Here is a 24,040-nt window from a genome sequence, read left to right as displayed (position 1 = left end):
AGATCCTCTATAAGCAAGAAACCTAGTTTCTTTAGTTCTGTCAGATTGCTAAAATACAAAGCTCTGAATCTGATTTGCAACCTGAATAACCCTGTTTATATTTATATAAAAACTTTCATCGAGTTTTGATATCAAACTTCATACTTGCTAACTTGGCTGATTTTTTTTTTTAAAGTACGTGCCACATAGCTCCTCCTCCCCCCCCCCATCTACCATCCTTTGATTTAAGAAACTCAGAGCAGCCTCACAGTACTTCAGCAAACATGTACCAGGATGAGTCATCATTCAGCTGCAATAAATACTGCAGTGTTACACCTTTAGGCTTTCAGTACATTTCCCAGGTGACCAAAAGTCTAAGCCTTCAGATCTTTACAAACATATATTGCGTATATAATAACAGTCCATCAACAATCAGCCCTGTTCGTTGAAGACAATGACTTTGCAGGTCAGTAGGTGTATGAGTGATCTCTCAGCTCATGAACATCATCTCCAAAAATGTAGAGGTATTTATAACAGTTGGGATGAAAATTTAACCAAGCTACAGAATAAAGAATAACAGAGTTGAAAGGGATCTTGGAGGTATTCTGGTCCAGCATCCATAACCTTTTGGCTACCAGGGACCGATTCTGTGGAGGGAAGTTTCCTGTGGACTGGAGGGAGCGTGGTTTTGTGTGCTGCCTGCATCCCGGACATGGGGCTTCGCTTGTTTGTGCAGTCTCGTTTCTGGCATGCTGTGGCCCTGTGCCAGTCCATGGACTGGGGGTTGGAGATCCCTGTTCTAGTTCAATCTCCTACTAAAGCAGAAGACCCAATACTCAAGTAATGCTTAGTAGAAGGAACATTCCGGCACAGTAAGTAATTAGAAATAATTTATTGTATTCTCTGAACTAGAATAAGCTAAACCAGGTAACAGTTTCCATTTTTCATTAACTGAGTTGGAAAATATGAAGAAACCTCTGATTGCAGACTGTTGAAATACATATATGAGCCTTCCTTAACTTGGCCAAGAAGTATTGGGAATTCAGCTCCCCAAATCCCCAACTAAGTATGGTCTTTTATTGAAGAATGCTGGCTGAAAATACAGAGGTCAGGGTAAGTTAACATATAGGAATTTATTTTCTATTACTGTACAAGGAATCAATTTTTATAAATAAGCCTTTAAAAAGCCCTACTGGAGTTTTGCTAATATTTTAAATTGCAACCTTGTCATATATTTGGGTCATAGATGACTACTTTGTAGAACAGGGGGGGAAATGTGTTGTATTAGCCTGTATGAGCAGTGCAGTGCTGTAGCCATGCTCTACAAAAACAGGAAGTAACAAGAACATCCATTATTTTCCTAAATGAAATTATTTTAGATTGCATGCTTTTCCTGTTTGTCCTTTCCATGTCATTTGTTTTACCTTGAAAACGATATCGAACTTGGAAGGGGGATAAATCGGTATATACAGGTGAATTGTAACTGGAGTTATTCAGAGCAGAGAGAGGCATGTGAAGATTTATTGGTTTCTTTTTCTCCATTCCTGTCTAAAGTATGGGCCCCCTTACCAGTATCATGTGGATTTGACATCAGTGCAGCATTGAGGTTTGTAAACACGTTGTTTCTTCATCTCTACTACCTCATCCTTTTTAAAGCTCTGTAGTTGTTTTCACAAACAACCTTTCTTAATCCTACAAGTCACTTTGGCACGCCAGATTAAAATCTGGCTTGATTTTCTCCACTTATGCAAGCAAAGTATTTATGAAACTCTTGTTATACTAGCATCTCGGCTTTGGGCCTCAAATAAGCCATTATGCCCCCATGTATAAATAGAGATTTAATTCTGCAGCCTACAAGCATGATTGCAACTACTGAAAAAAGTGCTGGCTGAAAAAAGTTGGCTGAAAAACTTCAGGGTTATGCCATCATCTCTCATTTCAATAGGGGTTTCTATGCAAATAGCAAGAGATTTTTTTTACCAAACAATTAAAACACAAGTCTGAAAACATAGAAAGTAGCCATTTATCTTTCTCAAAGTATCAGGATGTTCTTAGAACTGCTATAGCTCTGAAGATGTGGAGCAGCTTTGTGATGTTAATGTGTAGTCCTGGCACTGCTGAAAGTATTCTAGCTATGACCAAATCAAAGGTTTCACCAACTTTTGGGTTACTTGCTAATGCTCATGTGGCAATTCTGGGACAAGAACATGACTCAAAATGAAGATGATGCTCAAAAATCAAATTTTGCAGTGGGTGATTAAGGCAATATTTAGTATAAGAAATAAAAGTAAGAGGTCTGGTTGGCATGAAGGAAGCTCTACACAGGTATATTGGTGTCGCAATCCAAGGATCAGTCAATAGATTTGAAGAAATACATTACAGTGTTGGCAGTTTTATTTTCAAACGCTTTCCTAATAATCCCCAGCATTTTTTCTCCCCTTTTCTCAGTAGCCACATGTCATATTAATGTTTTCATTAAATGATGGTTCCACTCACCAAAGATCTGTTTCTTATATAAACATAGTTATCTGTATTATTGAGAGGTGTTAAAAACATTAAATCTAATCTCCTTTTTGGATTTGAGGTCTGCCTTAAATGATCATTCTGCATTTTGTACTCTGATGGCTCTTTTTGTGTGGGAGAAAAAAGAGATATAATTGATCTGCCTGCCAAAATGATGCAGGAGGTTGAATATGGCCCAAGAGTTGATAAGAATGAATATCAGTCCTAAGATGTAGATGTAGCATCAGAAGAATTTATCTTAAACTAACACCTACTTTAACATAATGCAGACTTTTGAAGTGTTCTATTGCAGCTTTTGTTCTTTTTAGATTTTATCCTACATAGATACAGTCTTTGCTTGTTTTCGCACTGCACTCATCTAGTTCTTAAGTGAAGCTCTCAATGCATACTGCAATGAAGTTTCCCCCCCCAGCCAACTTGTTGCAGATCCTCAACTTGATTTGGACTGAGAGAGAGACCCAAGACCAAGATCCGTGGTGGTGCAATGGTTAGAATACAGTATTACAGGCTATCTTTAACTCTGTTATGTGACAGACAAATGTCAATCTGTCTTAAATTTAAGATTTACAACACAACCATCTGTCCTGTTGCACTGTATGGTACTGAATGTTGGGCAGCAACAACAGGGACCTAAAGCTATCTCCCTGCCATGGAAATGCAAATGCTCCATTGGATATTGGGCATCTTCCTTCTTGACCACATCACAAATAACATGGAGCATTTACAGCATTTTGGTGTGGCACCAATTATAGGGAAGATGAGAGAAGGCCGACTCTGCTGGCATGGACATGTCCAGAGAGCAGGACTTTCTACCATGGTCAAGACTGTCTACCAAGTAGAAGTCAATGGCCAGCGATCTTGCGGGCATCCAAAACAGAGATGGCAAGACACCATCAACAAAGATTTGCAAACCATGGGCCTGCACCCTGGAGACGCGGCTGACCGTGCAAAGTGGTGATCAATGATCCAAAAATTGGGTCCTGCGCCTGCATGAATATGCTAGGAAGAAGAAGAAGGCTAACTCTGCTCACATTGCCAGGAGTTCAATTCCTTCGATCCTGATTGGCTCAAGGTTGACTCAGCCTTCCATCCTTTCAAGGTTGGTAAAATAAGGACCCAGATTATTGGGGGCAATATGCTTACTCTGTAAACCACTTAGAGAGGCCTGTAAAACACCCTGAAGTGGTATATACATCTAAGTGCTATTGCTATCACCTAGTCACATTTTACACATAAGGGCATGTTAGCCCTTCAAGACAAGAAGCCCAACAATGAAGTCTCATTCCATATTTATTGTAAGGTTACATTAACAGAATCTTGTAAGAAAGCAAGTATTTCTCCCCTCTTCTCTTTTTAGTTTTGGGAAAACTAGAGTTCTTTCTTAAATGCTTCCCAACACACCTCTCCTCTGAGAATCTTTTACATGCTAGTTGCCCAATATCCTGCTTTTTCCCCCAACTCAAAAGTCATTCCCACATACATTACAGAAAGTACTAAATCTTGTACCTTGTTGCTTCTAGTTCAGCATCTTAACTGCTATACCTTTTTGAAACCTTTCCCAATCCTTGTAATCTAAGTTCAGCAAAATAAAACTTTTTAAAAACCCCATCAAAGTAAAAGATTCTCCCAAGGTGGTATGCCACTAAATAATTTTCTCAGGCTAAATCTAGTGAAGTAGGGTTGTTTTAATGGCTTTATGAAGGAGAGAAATTTGAGTTTTGGGATAAGGCATTTTAAATTGTACTGTGGAGACCACACTAAAAAGACCTACCACCTAGCTATGTTGCTCCAAACCTCCTGTAGAGTGCGGATTCCCAGAAAATCTTCCTACAATGTTCTCACTGGAAAGGTGTAGCTTGACCTGTACTAAGGTGGTTGCCTGTTGAGTCCTAATACTATGACATATAAGGCTTCATAGGTGATGACCAGTATTATAATTGGATGCCAAAGCCTACTTAATAACCAATGTAGGACATTGAAAGTGGTGTTGCCTTGAAGTAATGGGGATGGTAAATCAGCAGTCAGTCTCCTGTAATGTGGAGCTGCAGGTTGTTGTGGTCTCCAAAGGTGGCCCAAAATAAGGACCCTTACAAGAGTGGTGATGAGGGATACTGTTGCCAAGTTACCCTAGTTCAGGAAGAGTAATAAATGATAAACCATCTAAGGTTGGATGAAGTTACCCCAGCCACAGTCTTCATCTCTTGTTTAAGCAGTGGTTATGAACCAGGGAGGACCTCCAGATCACAAACAAATGCATATAAGAAGTTTAAAATACGGTATAGTCAATAATAAATGTAAATATACACATAAACATGGATAGTATACTGCTAAAAAGTAATGTCAAGGAATTGATGTTCTGTAGCAAATTCAGTTTTTGCAAGCTTGGAGTCGTAATGCATAGGTTATGTTGCACTGAAGATATTTGATTGCCAATATCATATGGTATGGCATTTTGTGGAGCTTTTCAAAACGTTCTCATATCATTGCAACAAAGAACATTATGTCTTGTTCGGTGTAAAAGAAAATCTATTGAGAAATGTGCAGTCTACTGCACCTCCTTTCTTTCGTTGATCCCAACAATATTAGACATGCTTGGAACTGTGAACCAATAGGAAAAAAAACATGACATTTCCGGATATTCATTTTGAAATATCAGTAATACCTCCTTGCCTGCTTACATTTTTAACACCAAAGCAGTTAATTGTATAAATTAATGCCTACCTGTGTATTAAAGAGAGCATCTCTGAATCCCATTTCTTTCTTTTTAATGTTTAAATTAAAGGTGGTAGAATGGTTCTTCTCATAAAAATGTATTTCTTTAAAAAGTGTGTAATGTTTTATAAGCACTCCATAAGCTTTAAGAAAAACAGTACAGTGTGGATCAGTTTTCCAGTCTAACGGGCACAACTCAAAAGTAAAAGGGAATAATAAAAAAACAAGGAAATTTGGGCATTGAGAGTAAAGCTACTGGTTTATTTAATCCATTTTCTTTTGACTACTTAAAACTGTTGGGAAGGCTAATATTTATAGGAAACGCAACAGATAAAGAGAGCAGGATTGTTAAAAAACAATTTCAATGTTTATAGACAGAGCAACTGCATCATCCTAGAATTTAGTCTAAGCTTAATTCTAAGCCAGATTGTGAAAGCCTCTTGAAACAGGTTCAGGTTAGACTTAGAAGATTTAGAATAACTTTATTGTGACTTTGAATGTACATTAATCAGCATGCAAAAGGAAATTCTGTTGCATATAGCTTTCAAAGGGTCAACACCTCCAATATATACTACATAAACATGACAAAATAAATACAAAATTATGCATACACCTGTTATGTCTCACTTTGAGCAATCAAAATACTAAAGTTCCAAAAATATAAGCAACCAAAAACAAACCCCAACAAAGATAACGGCTGAGGTTCTTCCAGTCCTCAGCAGTAGTTCTGAAATCTGTTTGGCAATCCTGAAGTGCCTAAAAATCACAATGCCTCAGATAATCTTCACAGTACTTTCGTTCTAACAAGACACTTTGCTTCTGGCAAATTTCTCAAGCCAATCCGTTTCCTTTTATCCCCTAAGGGGGCGTGTTAGTCTCATTAATTAATCATTGGCTTGACGCCTCTTTCCCAATTGAGATTGACGTCTCAATCTCCGTCTATTTCTCACATCAAGCCAGGATCCCTCAAAGTCCTCCTCCTCGCCTGCAACCTCTCGCACGTTTTCCTGATTATCTGCCACCGGCTGCTGCGTAATCAGAGAGGGAGACTTGGGGGAGGTAGAAGATTCCGACACCTCCAATAAATTAGGTTCGTCTCTTATAGCTAAGTCCACTTCCTCATCCTGGCTACCCTCAAAATCACTCAACAATGCAGGCTCAAATCTCACTGCCAGATCCTCTTCACTCGAGCTCACATCTGCCAACGGACCAGATTCAAATCCCGGAGTCACAACATACACCCACCTATATTATATGACACAGAGAAACAACACAGTCTTGTTTGGATGTATACATGTATATGGCGAGAAAAATGTGTTAGGATATGTGCAGAGTAATCCTTGTATAAAAAGGATATGCACAAAAATATACAGCCACACAGAGTTGAACAAGTTGTATTAATGTTTACTTGAAGAAATAGCACAGTCCAATAAACAGTCCATGTCATACACGTTTTTAACAGTCCAGAAATATCCAGTTATAAAGTCTTCTTACATCTAGTTATAAAGTCTTCTTACTGGTTCCATGTCTTTTACAGCAGACAAATATCAAACCATAATACAACAAATAACTTTCAATATCAACAGAATATCAAAATAAACAGGGTTAGTCAGTATCAGTCCGTAGTCAGTCAGTATCAGTATCAAGAGAGATCATCAGTGAAAAAGATAAAAATTAAACCATGATCTATAGCTCCCTCTTATGGCAACTTGCAGCATAATTAACCAACCATAACACAGCATAATACATTACAGTATTTTTCCTTAAAGCTACAAACATATATATGTGTAGTTTATATATTGTCAACCCAACTACGTTAATTACATATACATAACAAAATGAATATTGCAAGTTTACCAAATGGATGGCATAGGGAACAAAGCTGTTAGAGAATCTGGTAGTCCTGGTTGCTATACCATCTCCAGTTCAGCTCCGGCGATCAGGATACAACAAAGCAGCATCAACCTAATGATGATATCTCACTCCAAAGTGACATATGACTTCTCCTATTGGCTTAAACATCAGTGTTTGATAATATAGGACATAGAATCATAGCACTGGAAGCCTCAGAAGTTAGTCTTTTAGTCCAACCTTCTGCTCAAGTTATATCATTCCACTCAAATGGTTGTCCAACCTATTCTTAAAAGCCTCAAGTGAAGGAGCACTCACAGTTCTAGATCCCTCACTTCAGGGGTGAAATTCAAAATTTTTCCCTACTGGCTCTGTGGGTGTGGCTGTGGGCATGGCTTGGTATAATGGCAGATTAGCAACCAGGGCTACAGATTCAAATCGTCCCTACCATCTCTCCTGAGCCGGGCCGAGGTAGTTGAATTTCAGCCCTGCCTCACTTGTCATACTTGTCAAATGCCTTATTGAAGTCAAAGTAAACTATGTCCCAGCATTTCCCTGTTCCACTAATTTATTCACTTTATCAAAGAACGTAATTAGATTTGTCTGGCATGATCTGTTTCTTTTTACAAACAGTGCTGGCTTCTAATAATTGCCTTATTTCTTTCTACATGATCACAAATTCTTCCCCTGATTACCTTTCCCAGAATTTTCCCAGGTATTGATATCAAGCTGTTTGGTCTATAATTTCCTGGATTCATTTCCCCACCTTTTTGGTAGATTGGAACCACATCAATTATCCAGTCTTCTGATAAAATAATAACAGGGAAAAGGCTGTGGTACCTCAACCGAGGATTAAATGTTCATTCTGCATAGTAACTGATTGGAATCACTTATTCATACTTACTGTATAGGACATTTTGCCTGATAAATTTGCATATCCTTCAGACATATGTCCATGGCTTAGCCTGGCTATTCCTGTGCATTCTGAAAGTTGAGCTGGAAGGTACTTATATTAGGAAGATTGAAGTAGAATCACAAATCAATTGGAATATTCAATGGTCTTTAGTAGAATTTGTGTAGTAGCCTTCTTGCCATTCAGTAGGAAAAGTCAAGACTGAGAAGAGATTGAGAATCAACCATGGTAACATATTATTTATATGACTGCTTAAAAACCCAAACTAAGCTTTAATAAGTTGTGCTATAAGCACATGACGGCAAAATCAGCTGGAAAGTCCTGTTCATATTTCATTAGGTTAATAATAACATGGCAGTACAGCCAAGGGTACCTCAATTATTTTCATGAGTTGTACATGGAAATTCTACTGCAGTTAGTCCTTGACTTAAGACCACAGTTGAACCCTAAATTCATGTTGCTAAGTGAAACAAGTGAGTTCTGTCCTGTTTTACAACCTTTCTTGCTACAATTGTTAAGTGAATCATTGCGGATGTTAAGTTAGTAACACTGTTGTTAAGTGAATCTGGCCTCTCCATTGACTTTGCTTGTCAAAAGGTCATAAAAGCTGGTCACATGACCTTAGGACACTTCAAAGGTCATAAGTATGAACCAGTTGCCAAACATCCACATTTTGTTTGCATGACCAAAACAGGAATGCTGCAATAGTCGTAATTTTGAAAAATAGTCATGTCACTTTTTTTCAGTGCTATTGTAACTTTGAACGGCCACTAAATAAACTGTTGTAAGTTGAGGATACTTGCATTTTTGCCATTCTTTCTTCCTCTGATTCTAGAGTTTCAATTGCATTAACTCTTGTGATTTTCTAATGAAGATGGGAGAATTAGCTACTACCATTTCCATTCTTCCTTGCACCTGCTGAAACTTTCTTTCCTTATTTCCTTATTCACACATAATTTGTTCTCAAGCCAAAGATTTCCCAAAAGTCTATGTATAAAAACACACTGAATTCCCAATTCCCAATACTGACAAATTCAACCAATCACATAAAAGTGCATATAATTCTAATTTGTACATCTGCCCCCTTGTAAGGGAGGCACTATTATTAAAAATATTTATTTCAAAGTGGTGAGTTTTTCCCCCTGTGTTTTATATCTTTTAGGTAAAGTTATTCTCCACTGAAGCATTAAACAGAACATAAACTATGGTCCAATGTGCAAATATGTTCTCACTTTGTCTTCAAAGAAAAAAATATAAACTATTAATATAAAAGGATATTCTCTGGAGATTGCTGTCTTAAAATAAAAAGAGTTTAGTCATATGCTGCAGTCAGCGAGGTAATCAGGTAGGTGAAATGCAAAGCAAAATAAATCTAACCATAAACATCATAAATGCTTCTGCTTCATTCTTCTGATAAAATGATGGATGTACTAGATATTCTTAATGCCTAGTAATAAATAATTTTATCCAGGGATAAAACTCATAACATAACTATCATCCACAAGAAACCAATTTATAGTTTCTAATAACTAAATAAATGCAGCTTTATTATTTTTAAAGCTATTTTATATTTTGTACATTTCAGAGTTAATACCGCCTCAGAAAATTCAGAAGCATAGCAAATGTTTTCTATCTTTTTTGGAGGAGAATAATGGATTCAATTTGTCTGCCTGTGCACATATCATAAATATATTTTAGGCTCTTGTAAAGAGTTCTGGATTTGAGAATAGTCTTACTGTCATTTTCTATAAATCCTTTTTTTAAAACCTGTACTGTGATTGGAAAGATTCTCTGAGGTTGTCTATTATAAAATTATTCCAGTCCTGATTTCCCACCTATTCACCACCTTGGAGTTTATAGAATTTTGGAGATCTCTGTTTGTGTATGTCTTTTTTTCCTGCAAAGAAATAATCTCTGAATCTACCAGCAGGAGCAAACTTTAGGAAGGTATTGATAGGACAAAATCTACTTTGGATAAATTCTGCTTCGGTGCATATGTATAATGACTAGCTTTCAGATCCAGGCTATCAGAAATGTATCTCTTTATTTAATCTTTAACTTCTTCTGAAGAAAGTCTGCAATGAGAGCACATAAAAAGTTTGAAACTTATTGTATTGCAGTTTTCTAATTACTCCAAAGATTCAGGAGATAAAAATGATTACGATATGCAAAATAATGTATATTTTTCCATGGTACTTCAGATGTTATGTGGGAGTCTGATAATAATATTGTGGTATGTGACATATTTATAAAATATTGTACTTCAGGCAACATTAAAAAGAACAAAGGAGGTTTTTTTTAAAAAAAATATCATGATTTAAAAACGGTATTACCATTTTGTGTCCATATATATTCTCACAGTACTGTTGAGAAAAAATCGGTATGTTAAAGCCAAAGATTAAATATAAAATCCCCCCAAATTCAAAGGAATGAGAATGATTGGGATCGCCTGATTTAAAACTGTAGTTTTTAACCTGTTGTTTAGTTTAGTTTCTCTGCTTAGAAATAAAATAATTTTCGAATTTGAAGAGCACAAGCTGAGGTTTGGGTGGCATGGTTTTCTATGGTACAATGATGATAATGGTGATGATGATGATTGGTGTATGGTATTGTTGTATTAGTCAGAAGACTACAATGCTCATACAGAATTTGTATAATTTGGGTAGCCAATTTACTAGTCCTGTAAATACACACTTGGGTGTGTCCTAAGGTGCACCACATGGAGGCGAGCAAGCTTCCCACCAGGAAGAGAGATGAGTGACTGTTCCTGTAGGTCACCCAAGAAACTTCTCCCTCCACTGGAGATGTCTCACAAATGGGTATTGCAATCAGGAAGGTTCAGAGCCAGCAGGAATCCAACTGCCTGTATGAAGCACCAACCCACCTCCACACAAAAATGGTACTTATTTATCTACTTGCATAGAACATGCTTTCGAACTGCTAGGTTAACAGAAGCCGAGGCAAGTGATGGAAGCTCACCCTATCAGTGCTAGAGCTTGAACCATTGGAGCGGAGACCATCTCCAGCATCATTAAGCCACTTAGGATATGATAAAGTTAAGGTTAATATAGAGTTCAAAAATCATTATGTTAGAAATGCCAGATGGTGAATGTGGAATAGGTATAAACCCAGACTAGGCCTGAAAATGCTTTTATAGGCCTCTGAGCATGAAGCCCTTATAGGGAAAAAACAGCAGGTAAAGATAAATGATTAAGCTATTGAGAGTTGTTAGAACAAGCAAATAGAGAATATAAGATGAAATAGAGCAACTGGCCTCAGAGAGAGGTGGTTTTCAATAGTTTTGTATGCATAGTTAATGATTTAAGACAGAAAATGGGATATTTGGAAATGAATTACAGAATACAGAATTTGTAGCTCAATTTTGTACAAATGATGAACATCTAATTGCCCAAATGTGTAACCTCTTGCTAAAATTTGAAATGGAGGATGGACAGTAAAAATGTACATGGTAAAATGGGCTAAGAATTTTGGACATAATGTATTGTTGGATCAATGGGAAAACATAGTTGAAAGGATAAAAAGTTGTGTTATGTTACAATCTAAAAGAGAATATTTAATAAAATGATGAATTATAGTACATGATTCCATAAAAATGGAAGAATGAAAGGTACTTCTAATTTATGTGGGAAATGTGGGTCCCTTTGTGTTATTTTATCATGCTTAATGGACTGGTAAAAAAAAGGCTGTACATTTTGAAATAAAATACTGATATAAAGAATTTTAAAGTCTAAGATTGAACTGAAACTAGGACATTTTTTAAATGGAGAGCCAACTAGGAAAAAATATATATGGCAGATTACTGCTGCAAGGCAATGAAGAAAAATGAGAAAAATAGAAAGGTTCTGAAACACCCACAACAGAGGAAAGGTTGATGAAGATGATGGATCTAGTAGTGCTGGCAAATTTGATTTGTTTGCTTAGAGAAAGATCAATAAATTATATTTATTAGCACTTGGAAACCCCTTATGGACTTTTGATGAAAAAAGAAAAAAAAGTGAACTGATGATTTATGGACTTGATGATTAGAAAGAAGGAAAGTTTGATGTAATTTTGGAGAGAGAGGGCAAAATAAAAATGTACTTATAGCTGCTGTTAAGAACACTGGAAGCTAAGATTCTGACTTCCAGAGAAGAAATAGCAAAGCAAAGGTGGCTCCATTAAAACCCAGCCGATGACTGAAGTGAATGAAGAGCTGGCAAGTAGACTGATTCTTTGTAATTCCTTTCTGGACAAGAAGATGATTTGAGATGACCCTCAAGTGTTCCATCTATTTGCTCCTGATGAAGAAACTGCAAAAGAACAGTCTTTGATGGGTTCTAAAATTCTGAGAGATGAGGGAATAGTCATCTTGCTAAAACCACAGTCAGCAAAGGAAATAAAGGTTATAATTAAAAGAGAAAAACATGAAACGAAATATTTTAACACAGTACATATTGAATGATATTTCTGAACAATGGACCAAAAAGTTAATTTTAAGAGTGTCAAAGTGTATCAACTTTGTTTAAAATATTATGGAAAATATGGAAAATATTATGGAATTTTTTTCCAGACAAGATTAAGACTGATCTGAAAGTGGATTTAAAAGTGAAAGGCTACAATAATGATATAGAAAAGGATCCTATATAGGAGTATAAAAGAAACCAGCTAATGCCTTAACAATTAAAAAAGGGATGTACAAATAACAAGCCAAAAAAGTGAGATGGATAATTTTCCTATATAGAATTTACAAAAGAGACTTGTTAAACTTTTGAAGAACTTTGACAGGGGAAAAAGGAAGATGTAAAGAAATCAAGTTCTAGGACATTTATTTGAAGGGATTAACAATCAAGATTGTTAAAAATAAAAGATGGGAATATAAAGTTGATTTATTTAATCAACATTAAAATAGATATGTTGTTATCTCTGTTAATCCTTAATGGAATTTTGCTGATCACTACTGAAACAATGAGCTTTAAGGATTTGATTATAGATAAGAGATGGGATATCAGAAAAAGAGATCATTGATTGTATTTTAAGAGAAGTTCCTAAGTTACTAAAATGTACTTGTGATCAAAATTGAAGTAATTTCTTTGCATACATACATACATACATACATACATACATACATACATACATATTTCTTTACTCTAACATTTAATTTTTTATTATTTTCTGCACTGTCTGTGTTTTTCTGGCAGGCCACTTCTTTATTATTCTTACTTTTTTTCTTTTCGCTTGTTTTTTCTTTATCCTGCATCTATTTTATTTATATATTAGTTCTCTCCATTTCGCTTATCTTTAACTCAAAATGTGTATTGTTTTTACTCTGTGACAAAACTTCTTAATCAAAATTATACAAACACACACACACAAATAAAAAAAATTGGTATGTTGAGTTGAAATAAATAAACATCAATGTATAGTTGTGAAATGAGAATCTGACCATCATGATAAATGTGAAAGAAAAGCAATTTGGATTTCCTCTGTCTCTTTTTTGCTTATGAAAAAATAGAATAAAAAAGCAATAACTCTTTTTGTTTTAGTCAGCTATTAAGTATGGCACTTTGATATTTGAAGCATCTCAGAAACTAATCTGTTTGGAATTTATTTAACTTTTTTAAATTTAAAAACTTAACCATTCTATGTCCAAAGAATGGTTTTACAAGTAGTCCTTGACTTTCAACCACTATTGGGATGGGATTTTTGGTTAGGGTTAGGGTTACCCCACTAAATTCCTTAGACCCTTATCTAATTATCCCCAGGAAAAGGCTGCCAGAATGGGGAGATTAATATCAGGTGTAAACAACCAGATTCAACCACTTTATTATGTTCTGCCTATAATGCAGGAATCTCACCAGTCTGGCAGCCTACAAGGAACTTAGGAGGAGTGGGGCCTAGCCCTTTTGTAATTGCACAGTTACTCCAGGCTAGCTGCATGCTTGATCTCTCCTCCCTGCCAGGCTGAGTGCTTCCCAACAGACACCGGATTCAGACATTTAGGATAGAATAGAGAGAATCACTTTTGATGGTACTATCAGAATAGGATTTTGGAATAGGACTCCAAGAGAGCCCTCGGATAGGCATCCCAGAAGAATGAGCTGTTGGCCCAAATGTTATGTACGGTTGGTGGGTCCCAAGGAGAGACGAGACTCGAGTAGTGAACAACAGCTCTTTATTTACAGATAGATTCTGAGACATTTCCCTAGCGTGCGGCAGCTCTTTTTATAGAGCTGGCCGCGGCTAGGCAGCCAATGACAACTCTTTGAGTTTGCCGCGCTTGGTTTCACCCAATCGCGGCAAACCCTGTAGGAGCCAATCAGGAACGTTTAAGCTGTCCACAATCCAGCTTCTCTGGACCAATAGGAAATGCAGGATTACGAGCCTGCTAATATGGAACACCCCTCCCCTCTTGGTTTCGTCCAAGAGGTGGGGTAACGTAGTCACGTAAGTAGGCGGGTCTTCGCACCTGCCTACTTGACTTGCGTGGTTCACAATGTCTCTGGTCGTCGTCAGGTTCGGACGGGCTCCGCGTCGCTCTCCAGCTACTCGATGGAACCGCCTGGAAGGGTGAGCCGGGTCTATAGCTGCGACTCCCACCTGGTGTATCCGGGTTGGTTGAGTCGTTCGCTCTGTCGCTCCTGCCTGGATTCTCTGGACTGGTTGAGCTTGTCCGGCTGCTACTTCCAGGTGAAGCACCCGTCTGCCTCGGTTCCCTTTTTGTAGGTAAGTATTGCTGGTTTAATGTTTGATTTTTATTTAATGTGTGTGGGGGGTGTTCTGCCTGCGCAGATACCTGTTCTTTTTCTAAGTTTGAGGTTTCCCCCGCCCCTCTGATTTCTTGGTTAGAGTCTGTGAGGGGAAAAGTGGCCAGTCTAGATCGTAGCTGGTCAATGTGCCGTTTCTAACTCCTACCGTCGGTGGTCTGGAGTCAGTAGGAGCGGGGGCCAGTGACCTGGGTGATCTTTGCTGGTAGCCATAGTGGGTCCCCAGTGAAGTTTTTAGCGAATACCGTGTCTCCCACGTTGAAGGCTCGGTGTCGGCTTGTAGATCCAGGTGGTTTCTCTGGCGTGTAAGTAGGGTGCAGACGGTCTAGAGGTGACCGGAGTCTTCTGCCCATGAGTAATTCCGCTGGGCATTTGTTCATGGTGGTGTTGGGTGTGATGTGTTGTATTAGGAGCATTTTGTTGATTTTTTCGTGGATGTCACCATGTTCAATTTTTTGGATAGTTTTTTTTTGTGAACTGAACCATGCGTTCAGCTCGCCCATTTGCCGCCGGGTGAGCGGGCGATGTCAATGCGTGGCGGATGCCACGGTCTGCCAAGTATTGTTCAAACGCCAATGCGGTAAATTGAGGTCCATTGTCAGAGACTATCACATCTGGCAGACCATGCGTGGTGAAAAGCTTGTTTAATTTTTTGATAACGGCTTCTGTGGTGGTTGTCTTCATTTTGCTTACTTCGAGCCAATTTGAATATGCATCAACAGTGATTAAGAAGGTATGTCCTTTGGTTGGCCCCACGAAGTCAATATGGATTCGCGACCAGGGGCCTCTGGGGGTTTCCCATTCTAGTGGTGGAGCTGCAGGGGAGCCAAGCGGGTTTCTTGGTATCTGCTGCAACTGGCGACCCAAGTCTCTATTTGCTTGACAATGCCTGGCCACCAAGCGTAGCTTCTGGCCAGGGCTTTCATTCGTACAATGCCCAAGTGCCCGTCGTGCAACATGTCTAGAACTTTTTTTTGTAATGTTTCTGGTATAACCACCCGGTCTCCCCAAAGAATGCACCCCTTTTGTGAAAATAGTTCGGTTTGCCGGTTTTTGAATGGTTTAAAGAGTTCATTTTTTCCGCTTTCCGGCCAACCCCTCTCCACCCAGCTGAGGACCCGTGCCAAACGTTTGTCTCTTTTTGTTTCGCGGGCAATGTCTAGCGCGGTCAACGGTGGCGTGGTTATTGTTTCTATTTGTAAAATAGATAAGGTGGGTGTTGGGTCATCTTGCACATCTGGTAGGGGGATCGGCTTAAAGCATCTGCGTGCGAGATGGTTTTGCCGGGCCGGTGTGTTAAATGGTAATTGTAAGCGGCAAGAAATTCAGACCATCTTGTCATCCTAGGTGACAGGATGTTGGGAGTGGGTTTGTTCCCGGCCAAAATACCTAGTAGGGGTTTGTGGTCCGTAATAATTGAAAAAGTCCTACCATAAATGTATTCGTGGAATCTTTTCACTGCGGAGACGATGGCTAGGGCTTCTTTGTCCAGCTGGCTGTCGTTCCTCTCCAGCGTGGACAGGGTTCTGGAGAAGAATGCGATGGGGGCCTCTTTCCCATTCGGCAAGGTGTGGCTTAGTATTGCCCCGATGCCAAAAGGTGATGCGTCGCATGTGACAGTCAGTGGCAGGGTTTTGTTATATTGAATAAGGACTGCGTCGGAAGTTAAAAGATTTTTTATTTGTTGGAAAGCACGTTCCTCTCACCTTCTCCAGATCCAGGATGCCGTTTTATCCAGGAGTCTATGCAAAGGTTCCGCGACAGTCGCCTTCTGGGGTAGGAAAACATTATAGAAATTTATGAGTCCGAGGAATGCTTGGAGCTCCGTTTTATTTTTTGGTCTGGGGGCTTCTTTGATGGCCTTTAATTTTTTGTCAGTAGGGTGAATTCCATGCTTGTCTAGGAGGTATCCTAGGAATTCAACCCTTTTAGTACATAGCTGGCACTTCTCTTTTGAGGCTGGAGTCTTTAAATTTCTGTAAAACCGCTCTAAGCCGTTTCTCCAATTGTTTCTTATTGGGGGCTGCTATTAGAACGTCATCGAAATAGGGTACGACTCCTTTAATTCCCTGCAGTAGTCTTTCCATTAGGCTTTGGAAAATCCCAGGTGCGACGCTGACTCCAAATTGGAGTCGGTTGCATTTAAATGCCCCTCGATGTGTCACGATCGTTTGTGCCTCGGCAGTTTCAGCATCGACCGGCAGTTGCTGATAGGCTTGTGCCAGGTTGAGCTTCGCAAAGATTCTGCCATCCCCAAGTGAGTGCAGGAGATGTTGGACTACTGGCACAGGGTAGGCACTCTGCTGCAGTGCATGGTTGAGGGTGGCCTTGTAGTCTCCACAAATTCTCAGGGAGCCATCTGGTTTGATGGGGGTGACAATGGGTGTCTCCCAACGGGCATGGTCGATGGGCTCTAATGCGCCTTGCGCTATGAGCTTATTTAATTGCTCGTCTATCTTAGGCTTGAGCGCAAATGGCACTCGGCGCGGCTTGAGGTGGATGGGAGAGATGTCTGGGCTAAGACTGAAGGAGATTGGGGACCCCTTGTACTTGCCTAAAGTGTCATCAAAGACCTCTTGGAAGTCTCGTACGAGCGTCGCCTCCCAATCTTCTTCATCTGTGTGATTTATGCCTGCCATCTCGATCCCCAACGGCGAGAACCACTGTAATCCGAGTAAGCTGGGGCGGTCCTTTTCCACAATTGTGAGTGGTAGGACGTTGGTGTGGTTTTTGAAGGTGATCTTGAAATGCCCAATGCCAGCTACCGGAATGCGGTTCCCTTGGTAGTCCTTCAAGATCAATTTCTGGTCACTTAGTTCCTGGCGGCGTATGCTAGGTATTAGACGCTTTATGGTGCGCCAGGAGACCATGGAGAGATATGAGCTAGAGTCTACCTCCATGGTGCATGGTTGGTCTTCAATAGCAACCTCGATGCGTACCTTCCTTGCATCTATTGGTGAAGAATGGGCGATGATAACTGTTTGGTGTGTTTCTTCTCTGCGTGGCGCCTCATTGAATTTTTTATTTCGGTCCCGGTTTTTGGTGGGGGTGCCATCTTGTCTTCTCGGGCTGTTGCCTCGACGCCGGGGGCTGAAGTTTCTTCTATTTCAGCATACTTTAGCAATATGCCCCCGCTTCTCACAGTGTCGGCAAACGGCGTCCAGGAACTTGCATTCGGAATGCGGGTGATTTCCTCCACAGCCGGCACATTGGTACCCCGACTTACGACCCCGCCAGTCTCGCCGATCGTGTTCTGACTGAAGTCGGTGAATTTCTTCTTCTTCGCTGTAGACGGGGATTCGATGTCGCCATGGTGGGCGGCGGTTGCGAGTTTTTCTGGTGTGGTAGTTGCCTCGCTGGTCAAATGGTGATCGGTTCCATTTGAACACCGCATTCAGGCCGCTGATTTGCTGGTAGCTTCGGCCGCGGTCGCTTTGGCTATGGTGTCGGCGAGGGAGATGTCACCCTTGGCCATTAGTCTGCTTTGGAGTGCTGGGTCTTTCAGGCCGAGAACGACCCAGTCTCGCATGGCCTCATCCAGGTTGACAAATCCGCACAAGCCTCCAAGGTCCCTCAGGTCGGCCACGAATTCACCGATGCTTTCGCCCTCGTGCTGGTCTCTTTGGTAAAAATCATGCCTTCGGATAAGAGTTGGCACGGCCGGAGCGTAGTGGTTTCGGAGGATAGAAGCTAGGTTGTCCCAATCCATTGTTTTGACGTGTGCGGGCTTTGCTAGTGCCTTGGCCATTTTAAAAACAGCGGGCCCGCAGTGTGTCAGAAATACCGCCTGTTTCTTGCTGCCGGTGGCGTCTTTCAAATTGTTGGATTCCAAGAACATTTGGAAACGATCAATGTAGGACTCCCAGTCCTCGCTGGCTGGGCTGAATGGTGTGGGCGGCGTGGTGCTGCTGGCCATTTCGCTGGTTGTCTTAGCGCCGTTTGCCACATGCTGGAAAGTCTTGCTGTCTCAGAATCCCACCTTCGTCGCCAGTGTTATGTACGGTCGGTGGGTCCCAAGGAGAGATGAGACTTGAGTAGTGAACAACAGCTCTTTATTTACAGATAGATTCTGAGACATTTCCCTAGCGCGCGGCAGCCAATGACAACTCTTTGAGTTTGCCGCGCTTGGTTTCAGCCAATCGCGGCAAACCCTGTAGGAGCCAATCAGGAACGTTTAAGCTGTCCAATCACGATCCAGCTTCTCTGGACCAATAGGAAATGCAGGATTACGAGCCTGCTAATATGGAACACCAAATATAGGAGGCTGGCTAAGGATATCAAAGCCATACACGTTACCTTGTAAAGAAAGGGCTACCATAACAGCATCAAATCCAGAACCAAAAGTGACTTAATAATCTCTTTACAGTAGGCTAGACCAGGTGTCCCCTGTGGACTGGGCCACGGCCTATTCGCAACTGTGTCATGTGAATGGTGAGTGGTGGGCATGAGTGGTGAGTGTCAGACTCACAGCCCCAGTCACATGAGTGGCGGAGGTCAGCGCTTGCATCCCCAGTGACACAAGCAGTGGACACCACCATCGACAGCCCCCCTCAGCTTACACCAGTTCATTTAGTTACCATGTGAAGTTACAATGGCACTGAAAAAAGTGACTCATGACCATTTTTCACACTTACGACCATTGCAGCATCCCCAGGGTCATGTGATTTACATTCAGATGCTGCTCATATTTATGATAATTACAGTGTCCTGGGGTCCCTTTTTGTGACCTCCTGATGTCAAAGTCAGTGGGGAAGCCAGTCACTTAACAACCAGGTGACTAATTTAACAACTGCAGTAATTCACTTAACAGATGTAGAAAGAAAAGGCATAAAATGGGGCAAAATTCACTTAACAAATTTCTCACTTAGCGACATAAATTCTGGGCTCAACTGTGGTCATAAGTCGAGGACTACCTATTTAAGTTCAATAATTTCCGCTTTTTTGTAAAGGCAGGCAAGAATTATATGTCCATCTTTTTTATTAGCTTCAAGCTAAGAAAAATATTTCTTAAGGTTAAAGTGAGAAGAAGAGACAATATTATATCCTGCATGACAAATCACAGCTACGACACTTTTCTTTTTACAGTAGTGTGGCATAAACAGAAAATGATTTATTGACTATCACTCAATATATTTTAATAACTGATCTTTAATGGGTCTGTTTAATGGGCATGATTCAATTCATCTTTGTACCATATTAATGGTAACTGGCAATAGCAATAGCACTTAGACTTATATACTGCTTTATAGTGCTTTACAGCCCTCTCTAAGCAGTTTACAGAGTCAGGATATTGCCCCCAACACTCTGGGTCCACATTTTACCCACCTCGGAAGGATGGAAGGCTGAGTCAACCTTGACCCTGGTGTGATTCGATCTGCCAAATTGCAGTAGGAGTAGCTTTCAGTACTGCACTCTAACCACTGCACCACCGAGACTCATTGATGAATGAGAGATGAAAAATTATGGATAGGTGCCTTTCATATCGGTTCTATACCAGGCAATGCTTTCAAGTGGAATTCTCCAGAACTAAATAAAGATGGCATAATTTCTAAGGGCAGGTTCCAGAAAGATATAGTACAGCAATGCAGAAACCCAATTTTGGTCAGCCAAAATCTAGTAAAGCAGATTTTAGCAAGGCAAAATCCAAAATTGGTCTCAAATCACTAATAAGGAATTCCGTATTAATGCTTGATAGGATTGCAGCTTCAAACAGCATCACCTTAGTGACCAAATCCTGTTTAGTTCAAGAGAGGGTTTATAACGAAGGAAGATCCAAGTTCTACTGTGGCTTTTTGATTTAGAATTTGAGAATTGCAATCTCTTCTGTTCTGGCTGGAGAGGTAACAGCAAAATCCCCCTTGATACAGCTTCAGGGATAATAGGAACCATGGTGGCAAAATATTAGAATGAGTATTTCAGGTTAACTCTGCCCATAGCCAGGAGTTCGATTCTAACCAACTCAAGGTTGACTTCTGATGATGACCAAGATTTACATGTTGACATTGTAAACCTTCCAGAGAGTGCTGTAAAGCAGTATAAGCGCTATTGCTATCACGAATCCATGGTCTTATTCTTCCAAAGCTGAGACATTTGATCCAGGATCATTGCAGTTTGCCTTTGCTCATATGAAAATAAAGGAAGCTGACAATGGTTCTTCTAATGCAAGGGTCTTCAAACTTGGCAAGTTTAAGACCTGTGAACTTAAACTCCCAGAATTCCTGAGCTAACATGACTGGAGGAGGAATTCTGGGAGTTGAAGTCCACAAGTCTGTCAAGTTTGAAGACCCCTGTTCTAATGGTAGACTATTTTTTTTTTCTTCCACTATTTTAGCCAGAGCTACATACATTCTATCCAGGCTACAACAAAACGAGAATAGATGTGGATAGCACAGCATTACTAATTATGTATTTGTACATGATGTATAATGTTCGTTCCATGCCAGTGGTGGGATTCAAATTTTCTACTACCAGTTCTATGGGTGTGGCTGGGTGGGCATGGCATGGCATGGCTTGGTGGGTGTGGCTTGGTGGGCGTGGCAGGGGAAGAAAACTGCAAAATCTCCATTCCCAGCCACTCCAGGGGGAAGGTTACTGCAAAATTCCCATTCCCTCCCCACCCCACTAACCTGCTATTGAGCTCTGTTCTCCTGTGCAGGACAACAAAAGAAGATCCAGCCAATCAGCTGGGACTCAGGAGGCAGGGAATATATGGGGGTGGGGCCAGTCAAAGGTGGTATTTGCCAGTTCTCCGAACTAGTCAACATTTCCGCTACTGGTTCTCCAGAACTGGTCAGAACCTGCTGAATACCACCTCTGCTTCCATCTCTGGTTTACTGTCTCTGCCTTAAAGGATGAAGCATGGTTCTTACCAGGCAGAGATCTGATACTTTGAGAGAAAGCATGTAATTGTGAATCATCACATACAACCACTATGCGGAATTTGCTTTGTTGCAAGCACCTTTTAACTCCGTTGTCAGTCCCACCTAAACCTTCTCATGTTATAGAAGGACATATTCCAAAAGGAACATCTATAATAACGCTCTAATTACAGCCAAGCCTTGAGAAGCATTGTCTCCACTCCTGTCCTGAGAGATCATAAAAAGAGCTTCATACTCAACCCATAGTCAGGAAAAAGAAAGTTATAGTATTACATCTGTGTAATGTATTTTAGTGTCTTAGCAACAGAGATCCCATGTGATTCTTATCTTTGGTTTCCGTTTTCGATAGATGTCCTCAGCAGATTACTGGCACGAGTAATTCTTTGCCAAATGATTTAACTCTTCATTTTAATCTTGTTTTTCTGCAGGACATGTTAACTGCTGTCTTATGCGTGGCAATATAACACTCTTTGGGGGCCACAGGAATTCTAAGGCAGGCTAGCACACAGGTAGAGGAAGCCTGCAATCTACAGTTCAAGCTACTGAATGCATTTTTTTTTATTCACCACTTCTAGGATTTTGTGAATGGGTAACATGGTGACCGGAGGTCAACTGTCCCTCTGAAGGTAAAAGGAGAAGAGAATGTGAGAAGAAATGAAAGGTTGGGAAGAAAAAACATTCAAGGGCAAAGTCAGAATGACACAGGATGAAGAAAAAAGAAACATCAAATTATAGAAATACAAGAAAAGGAATAAACTATCTAAAAACCATATGATCTACTGTAGCCCTTTATCCAAGGAAAATAAATTTCTCTGTGTGTCAATGGGTATATGCTTTTACTTTTTATTCATCATTTATTTATCAAATTTAAATAGCTACCCGTTGCACTGGCTCTGGGTGTCTCAAAAGGTGCTATTTCAAAAGACAACTGGGCTTCCTTTGTTTTTTCTTGAAGACATTTCACTTCTCATCTGACGTGTTTCATCGGTTCTGGCAGGATGGTTTACATAATTAAAACACAAGCTAAACAATCAACATAATTCAAACATTAAAATCAATAAGAAATATTAATAATAAAATGACAGGGAAAGGTGTAGTCTAAACTTATATACAATGAAGCCATCTAATGGACTTTTATGGGATTCCCAGGCCTGATGGCATAATCAAATTTTGAGGACCTCTCAGAAACCCAGTAGGTTTGGAATAATTTCATTCAGGGATGAATGAACCCCAGAGAGAGCAGGGGCCACATCAAACAAAGCTCCTTGACTTTTAGGATAGATAGATTTAACTGGGAGGGAGAGGCGATTCCCTCAACATTATGTTTAAACAATTTGTGTATTCCATATTGAACTTTGAATGAATAGATGTCTGTATTTTAGAGAATGTTTAGGCTTCTTCTCATAAAGAGGCAAAAGCAACCAAAAACTCTATTGAAATTACCATACACACTAAAGGAGTGTACCAAATTGTTAGAAAAGTATAGCCTTGTCCGTCACTCAGGTATGAACACCAGATTGTTGGGTTGTAAGCCTAGATGGTTGAGTTATATGCCTAGATTATTGGGTTATAAACCTAGATTATAAACCTAGATTGTTGGGTTATAAACCTGGCTTCTAGGTACCTTTAGGATCACCTACTTTTATGTTTATAAAATTATATTTTATTTTAAATGGTATAAAAATAGCCAATATTGTTACTTAAATATATGTTTACGTTTTTGGTTCAGTATTTATGTTTTCGGCTCAGTATTTGTAAACAGCAATGGATCATGCCCAGTATTTCCTAGCCGAACCACAGACAACCACAATGATCTAATACATATTGATTTTACAGAAGACAATGTTGAAAAAGCACTACGCAATCTAAAATCATCTTTATCTATTGGACCGGATGGAATATGTGCCTACTTCTTAAAAAAGCTATCCACTGCCATAGCCGAACCTCTAAGCATAATCTTTGAAAAATCTTTCAGGACCAGCTCCTTGCTTAACCTATAGTCACAAGCCACGGTCATCCCCATCTTCAAAAAGGGAGACCCCAGCCTAGTTGAAAATTACAGACCAATCTCCTTATGCTGCATCACCTGTAAAGTCATGGAATCAATTATTAACCAATCCATTATCCTCCACTTAGAGACAAACAACCTACTCTCCAATAAACAGTTTGGTTTCAGGAAAAAACTATCCTGTAATCTGCAACTCTTAGACTGCAAAAACATATAGACTACACAACTCGATCAGGGCAAAGCAATAGACGCAATCTACAGAGACTTCTGTCAAGCCTTTGATTCAGTGGTACACAACAAACTACTCCTAAAACTAAAATCTTATGGTATCTCTGGACAACTGTATAACTGGATAGAAGCATTCCTGTCAAACAGACAACAAATGGTCAAAATTGGGAGTGTCCTATCAAAT

At 39.9% G+C, this 24,040-nt stretch overlaps 1 long non-coding RNA gene across 1 annotated transcript; it reads left to right on the top strand.

Annotated features, from left to right (window-relative positions):
• Window positions 1–242: 242 nt before the first annotated feature.
• On the top strand, window positions 243–22,391 carry LOC148130668 (uncharacterized). Its single transcript, XR_015749171.1, has 3 exons — window positions 243–445; window positions 967–1,092; window positions 22,196–22,391. It is a non-coding gene; the product is annotated as an uncharacterized LOC148130668 (long non-coding RNA).
• Window positions 22,392–24,040: the final 1,649 nt, after the last annotated feature.

This window comes from Notechis scutatus, chromosome 4 (genome assembly GCF_049901735.1).
Source record: "Notechis scutatus isolate UNSWTSFEM ecotype Mainland chromosome 4, rNotScu1.2, whole genome shotgun sequence".
Taxonomy (NCBI): Eukaryota; Metazoa; Chordata; class Lepidosauria; order Squamata; family Elapidae; genus Notechis; species Notechis scutatus.
Note: the sequence above shows the minus strand (reverse complement) of the source record. Positions and strands in the feature narration are given on the sequence as shown.